Raw genomic sequence first — 6,444 nt, forward strand, 5'->3', positions numbered from 1 at the left:
ACAGCACAGGTAGCAGCAGAGATGAGGAACTATGGGCATTAGCGAGACAAGATGGATTCAATCTGGACAAAGAAGACTGATGACAGGAGGGATGCTAATGTATTCTGGACATGGGAAGATGACACACCTCATCCACACAGGGTGGTGCTCATGCTGCCGAAGCAAGCATATAATGCACAGCAGAAGCCCTCAGAGCAGACCTAGATGCTTCAGTGGAAATGCCATACCCCCTCTTTGAGAAGATCTGGGAAGAAGAAGAAATACCGATTGACAGGAAGGAGGGATACCTCATCAAGATCCAAAAGAAAGGCGACCTCAGCAATTGCTCCAACTACAGAGGAATCACACTCCTGTCAGTACCATGGAAAGTCTTCAACGGGGTTCTCTTGGAGACAACGGAGGAGGCCGTTGACCCCCAGTTATGAGATGAGCAAGCAGGTTTCTGGCAGAACAGATCATGTATGAACCAAATAGCTACTCTACACATCAACTTTGTCGATTATGAGAAGGCATTCGACAGCGTGGACCGAGAGACACTCTGGAAACTTCTTCACCACTATGGCATCCAACCAAGGTGGTGAACCTGATAAAGAATGCTTATAATGGAATGTCCTGCAGAGTCATTGATGCAGGACAGCACACAGACAGCTTCCTAGTGCAGATTGGCATGAGGCAAGGCTGCTTGCTGTTGCCAATTCTCTTCCTTCTTACCATCAATAGGATTATGAAGACATCCACCCACCATTGGGTGGAGAAATGGGATCCAGTGGACAATGAGGAGTCAACTTGAGGACCTGGACTTTGTCCCCCAGTCAGCAGCAAATGCAGGACAAGACCGACGTAATGGCAGCCACATCAGCACAGGCTGACCTCAACATCCACAAAGACAAGACCAAGATCCTCAGAATGAGTTACATCAATAACAACCCTGTTACATTGCATGGAAGTTCCCTGGTAGAGGTGGAGTCCTTCACATACCTGGACAGCATTATCAACCAGCATGGTGGCACAAACACAGACGTCAAGGCAAGGATCGGAAAGGCGAGAGCAACTTTCATACAGCTTATGAACATCTGGAGCTTCAAAGAAATTTCCTTGACTACCAAGACCAGACTGTTCAACTCCAACATGAAGTCAGTCTTACTGTATGAAGCAGACACCTGGACAACCACCAAGTCGACCGTAAAGAGAGTTCAGACCTTCATCAACAGCTGCCTAAGATGAATTCTGCAGATCCGCTGGCCAGACACCATCAGCAATGCCAACCTGTGGCAGAGAACCTCCCAGCTTAAAGTAGAGGTCGAGATCAAGAAGAGAAGGTGGGGTAGGATAGGACACACCCTATGTAAGCCGCAAACCAACATTACCAGACAGGCATTGCGGTGGAACCCTCAAGGCAAGTGGAGAAGGGGCCAACCAAGAAACACCGGTCAACATGACCTTGAGGCAGACATCACTAAGCTGGATCACACATGGAGTCAGCTCAAGGGGATGGCACAGTACAGAAGTCTCTGGTGATCTGGTGATTGTGGGTGACCTATACCCCAGCAGGGGTGACAGGGCAAAACTTATATATATATATTGTGCGTGTATGTGTGTGTTTTCATTCTCTTATTTGAATTATTTTGCCCTCTTTCTCAGTAAGCATATTAACATTTAGCATTGGTTTTAAGCAGCATTTTATTTTCAAGGAGAAACTTTTTTAGTTGTCTGTATATTATAAACATATTTTATGTGCATAAAATTATCATATTCATATGCAGTGTATTTTGGCCACATAACTTAAGAGCACTGTAGAAGCTATACATTGTAATGAATTTTAACTTTTAAAAAATGCTTAATCAGCCACCTTCAAACAAGTTTTTTTTTTACTCTATGAAAGTTCACTATTAAATGGCAGTTGAAATAAATTCTAAACTTATTTGAAACAACCCTGTAACATGTACATGAAAGCAAATGCACACGTCTTCATACTATTTTGTTTGTCTCAATTTCTTTGTTGCGGATAAAACAATACTGTACATATTCATATATAACAGTGAAGCATTAAAGTCTGTATATGAATGAACTAAAAGTAAAACATTCTTTCCAACCGAATTAAAACAGTCAACATATGAGGGGCTTTCTTGACTCACATTCGAGCAATGTTACAACAGTCCATTGATAGGATTGCAAATATATGGTTTATATTTTGTCTTGATACTTGTAGTGACATCAAGTATTGCTCTAATAGTATTTGCTTTGCTGCTTTTTTCTGTATTTTTACAAAAATGAGTGAATACAACTTTTACCTTACAACACTTCTTGAATTCCACAAATAGCACTGTTCCATACATAATTGCATTTTTTTGCTAAATCTTGAATAACATAATATTTAGAGTTTGCTTTCTTTGAGTTGAATATTTTCCTTAATATATTTGCTCAAATGTTTAAGAAAACAGATAGTCTAACAGAGTGGTACTTCCCAGACACAATGTCTGCCATTATTTCCCTTGACAGGTTCACTTACGGTTTCAATCATATTTTATAAAGAAAATAGTGCACACATGGCAATTAAAATCTTATGGTCACCGATTCTATTCTTATAGCACAAATTGCTATTTACATAATACTGTTTAAGCTTGGAAACACCAATGTGTATGATTTTATCATCAAATGATATATTGCGGAAATCTGCAAGTGATAGTTGGTATAGCCAGAGACATATATAACACGTCTATGTTATAACTTGCTCCAGAAAGGGTTAATGGTCAATCTGCTATCAAAACCCATACCTATGAATGTACAAGAGTTTGTCTGCGCAATTGAGATCAACACCAGCTATTTGATGGCTTGATGACTGCATTTTGCCTTGCATTACAATATAACACTGGAAACAACGAGCTCTGGTGAGGAGGCATCTAAAAAACTACTATCACTCAATGTACATCTTAAAAAAATCAGAGCAAAGTCGTTTTCACTTTCCTAACAAAAAAAGGCAAAGTTTTCATTTTTAGGCAACTTTGTCACCCACTTCGTCTGGTGGTGTGACCTTTATCATCATTTCTTGACCCATCTTATTATCTGACCACCACTGTAAAAGTGAATAATAATTAATAATGTTCATCTGAAAGTTGCCCAGAGCATTCAACAGTCACAATTGAATAGACTTTGGCTAAATTTGTTAATACTGAGTGAAAGTATTTCAGTTATCTTCAGTCTGGTTTGCCCCCAAAAGATTAGCTGTGTGATTACTGAGTGAAAGTATTTCAGTTATCTTCAATCTAGTTTTTACCCCAAAAGATTAGCTGTGTGATATGTACAATAATTTTTGCAAGTGGTTGATAAAGGTAAAGAAATTATTAAGGCCTTCAACAAAGAGTGGCACAAAGATTTTATTCATAAGCTAAAAAATTGTTGGACTCTGTGATGGACTTTTGGAATGGTTTGATAATGATGTCCCAAACAGGATGCAAAGAAAGTTGTTATAAAAGGTACTTAAGACCGACATGACAAGGCCCTTATATCCCATGGATCTTTCCTTGGATCTTTTAATTTATGCTAATGATAATGTTACTCCTATTCACTCCAGTACAAGACTGCTTTCTGATGACACTTCAGTGTCAATTATTCTTGAGGACCAAATTCTAGCTGCTTGTGTTTTGAACAAGGACCTACTTGAAATCAGTTTTTGGGCTGATCAGTGGTTAGTGAATTTTAAATCCAAAACAAAACCAAATTAATGTGCATATCCAAGAATCCCTCAACATTCAAATATTTGCATGGTTATTAGAATTGACACTTCTCAAACACCAGGGCCTTACTTTAAATGAATCCTTATCACGAGATATACATGTACAAGAAACGTCTACAAAAACATGGAAAAGGTTAGACATACTGCGAAGTTTAAAAATTGTAATTTGATAGAAAATCATTAAAAGTTGTTTACTTCACCTTTATAAGACCTTTTGTATTATGGGGATATTATATGGGATAACTGCAACTGGATTGAAAAACATGAACTAGAGAAAATACACGCTGAAACAGGCAGAATCATTTGTGGGGCAAAAATCGTACGCCATATACCCAAGTTTTTGGAGGAGACAAAATGGGAAAGACTTTCATCAAACCACTACAAGCATAAACTGATAACTTGTTTTTAAAATTTATCTTGGCATGGCTCTAGGGTTGATCTGGGCTTTCATTCCACCAACTGTCCAGCAGGTAAGTAACAGACATCTTCATGATGGAACAAATGTCCAAACACCTTCGCCAGGTCAAATCTATACTTAAGTTCATTTTGACCAAAGTCTACTGCAGAATCTTCTCTGTTCGGAAATTTAAAACAACCCTTTGATAAACTCTTTTAAATCATACCTAAAAATGAACCTAGAAAGTCTGAATCTATAATTATCAAGGAGAAAAATGCACAGAACTTTGTTGTAGATTATTAAAATGAAATCTTTTAAAACACCTTTTGTTTTGGAGTAAATGTTCATGTGAAGAACCAGTTCAAATAATGATTACTTCCGTTCTCAGCCTCGTTTTGTTTGTGTGCCATATAAGGACATTGAGCCCTTATTTGGAAACAAAAACAAATCGTTGTAAAAATTTGGCACAGTTTGAATGAGAAATTCTGCGCATTGAAAGTAAATACGGTTTATTTGCAACTTTGAAATTCTACCAAGAAGCCATTATTCGCCACTTGTTTGATAATAACATAACAATATCCAAAAATGGTCTGGCAAGAGTTACGTAGAAAAGAGGTCATGGTGAGAGTCTCACGTTATCTGTCATGGTGGACACGGTGAGGTTAGTGTATCCATGTCAATATGTATTTATCTGTATGATTCTAAAACATGCATAGTAAATCGGATTTTCTGGTTTACCGGTTGAAGAAGGTCATAGAGTGGGTCTTCATGCTGACATTTAGAAATCACATTTTCATGTGCATTTTGAGTCGAAATGTGGGTTATTTCTATACACTATATGAATAAAACTTTCCTTTATTAATGTTACTGATCATTCTTTCTCGATACAAAATGGATTTTTGAACCAAAATAACATGTGATCCAATGTTTACACAAATTACGCATCTTTGCGCAGAATTAGCCAACATGGTATTATATCGTCCCTACATATTTCATTGAATATACTAATAATATTATTGTTTCTGAATATATGTCAGTGGTTTCCACTGGTATCAATTTTTTGATCTAGTGTTGTCTTAGTCCTACAACGTAAACAGCCGTCTTACATTGTAGGACTAGTGTCGTCTCCCTGTGGATAGCCACAAACCAGCGTTTAATCACAGGGGCTCGTATCGTTGCTTAAAATTGACCTGTCAAACATGTACTATGTATAGTAGTTATTATATAGTACATGTATGACAGGTCAGTTTTAAGTAACGATTCGAGCCCATGTGCATTTAATAAGGTAATTTCGATGCTGTATAACTGATGTAATTGGCCCGTTTCACGTCAAGCAACTTGCACATTAATGCAGGATTTCATATTTAAAGATATATACAGTATAGTATGTGTGCAGTAAACATCAGAAAAAGGTATAGAACTTGGAAGATACTATATATAAATCCTTTACGTCACTATCCATTGCTATAATGCATCTATTTACCTAATAAGATGTTTATCCATAATTAAAAATCTCGAAGAAAGCTTGCTCGCTAACAACATAGTTTAAACATGACTTTACAACTGAAACGCTGTTGTAAATTTTTGTCGTTGATTACAAAATTCCGCCAGAACTTTTACAGTGTAATCTCGCTTAACCAGATTCTCGCGTGACTCCATAAGGTCTCTGACATACGAAAGTTTGTCTGGTTCCTGATCTATAATACTTCTAGAAATCACGCCTATCTATAGTTGTTGTTGACTCCGGTATATCACCGGAGCACCTATGTAGGACACACGGTACTAATTCAACTCCAATAGTAAACACATGGAAACACCATCATATTCAAAATTCAATAACTTAAAATTTCTGGGTGCTGATGATGAGACCTATAATTCTCCATGCACATCTAACCTTGGTGCAAGCTTATGTGTGGAGAACACCATATGACCCGCGGCATTTTGTTTACATACATGTGCATGAAACACATGTTATTGATTCTGCACCAAATGAATCAGGTGCTACTTTCATTATTGAGTACTCCTGAGTCAAGCCTGTAAGAATGCTAAAATTGCATCAGTAGAAATTTGTCTATATTTTTAAAAATTACATATTGGATAAGCTCTCACAAGATATTTTTACTAAAATGTTAATTTTCATTATTAACAAATTATGGACCACCAAACCCGTAAATACTCTATTATTTCACCCATTTCTAGACTGGTTCACAGTTCTTCTGTATAATTAGTACCGTGTGTCCTGTGTGTATGTATGTATGAATGTTTTTTGGTTATCGTTATCTATTACTGCCCGGATCGAATAATTAAGAACAAC

General features: G+C 37.3%; 1 protein-coding gene across 1 annotated transcript in view; it reads right to left on the reverse strand.

The window, feature by feature from the left end:
• The window catches only part of LOC149781727 (uncharacterized), a 31,045-nt gene extending 25,278 nt beyond the window's left edge, over positions 1–5,767 (reverse strand). Inside the window, exon 1 of the mRNA XM_089935837.1 lies at positions 5,614–5,767. The gene's annotated coding sequence lies outside the window, so the exon portion shown is untranslated. The remainder of the gene's footprint in view (positions 1–5,613) is intronic.
• Between the last annotated feature and the right edge of the window lie 677 nt (positions 5,768–6,444).

Source organism: Sinohyriopsis cumingii, chromosome 15 (genome assembly GCF_028554795.1).
Source record: "Sinohyriopsis cumingii isolate HCF-2022 chromosome 15, ASM2855479v2, whole genome shotgun sequence".
In the NCBI taxonomy this organism is placed as follows: domain Eukaryota; kingdom Metazoa; phylum Mollusca; class Bivalvia; order Unionida; family Unionidae; genus Sinohyriopsis; species Sinohyriopsis cumingii.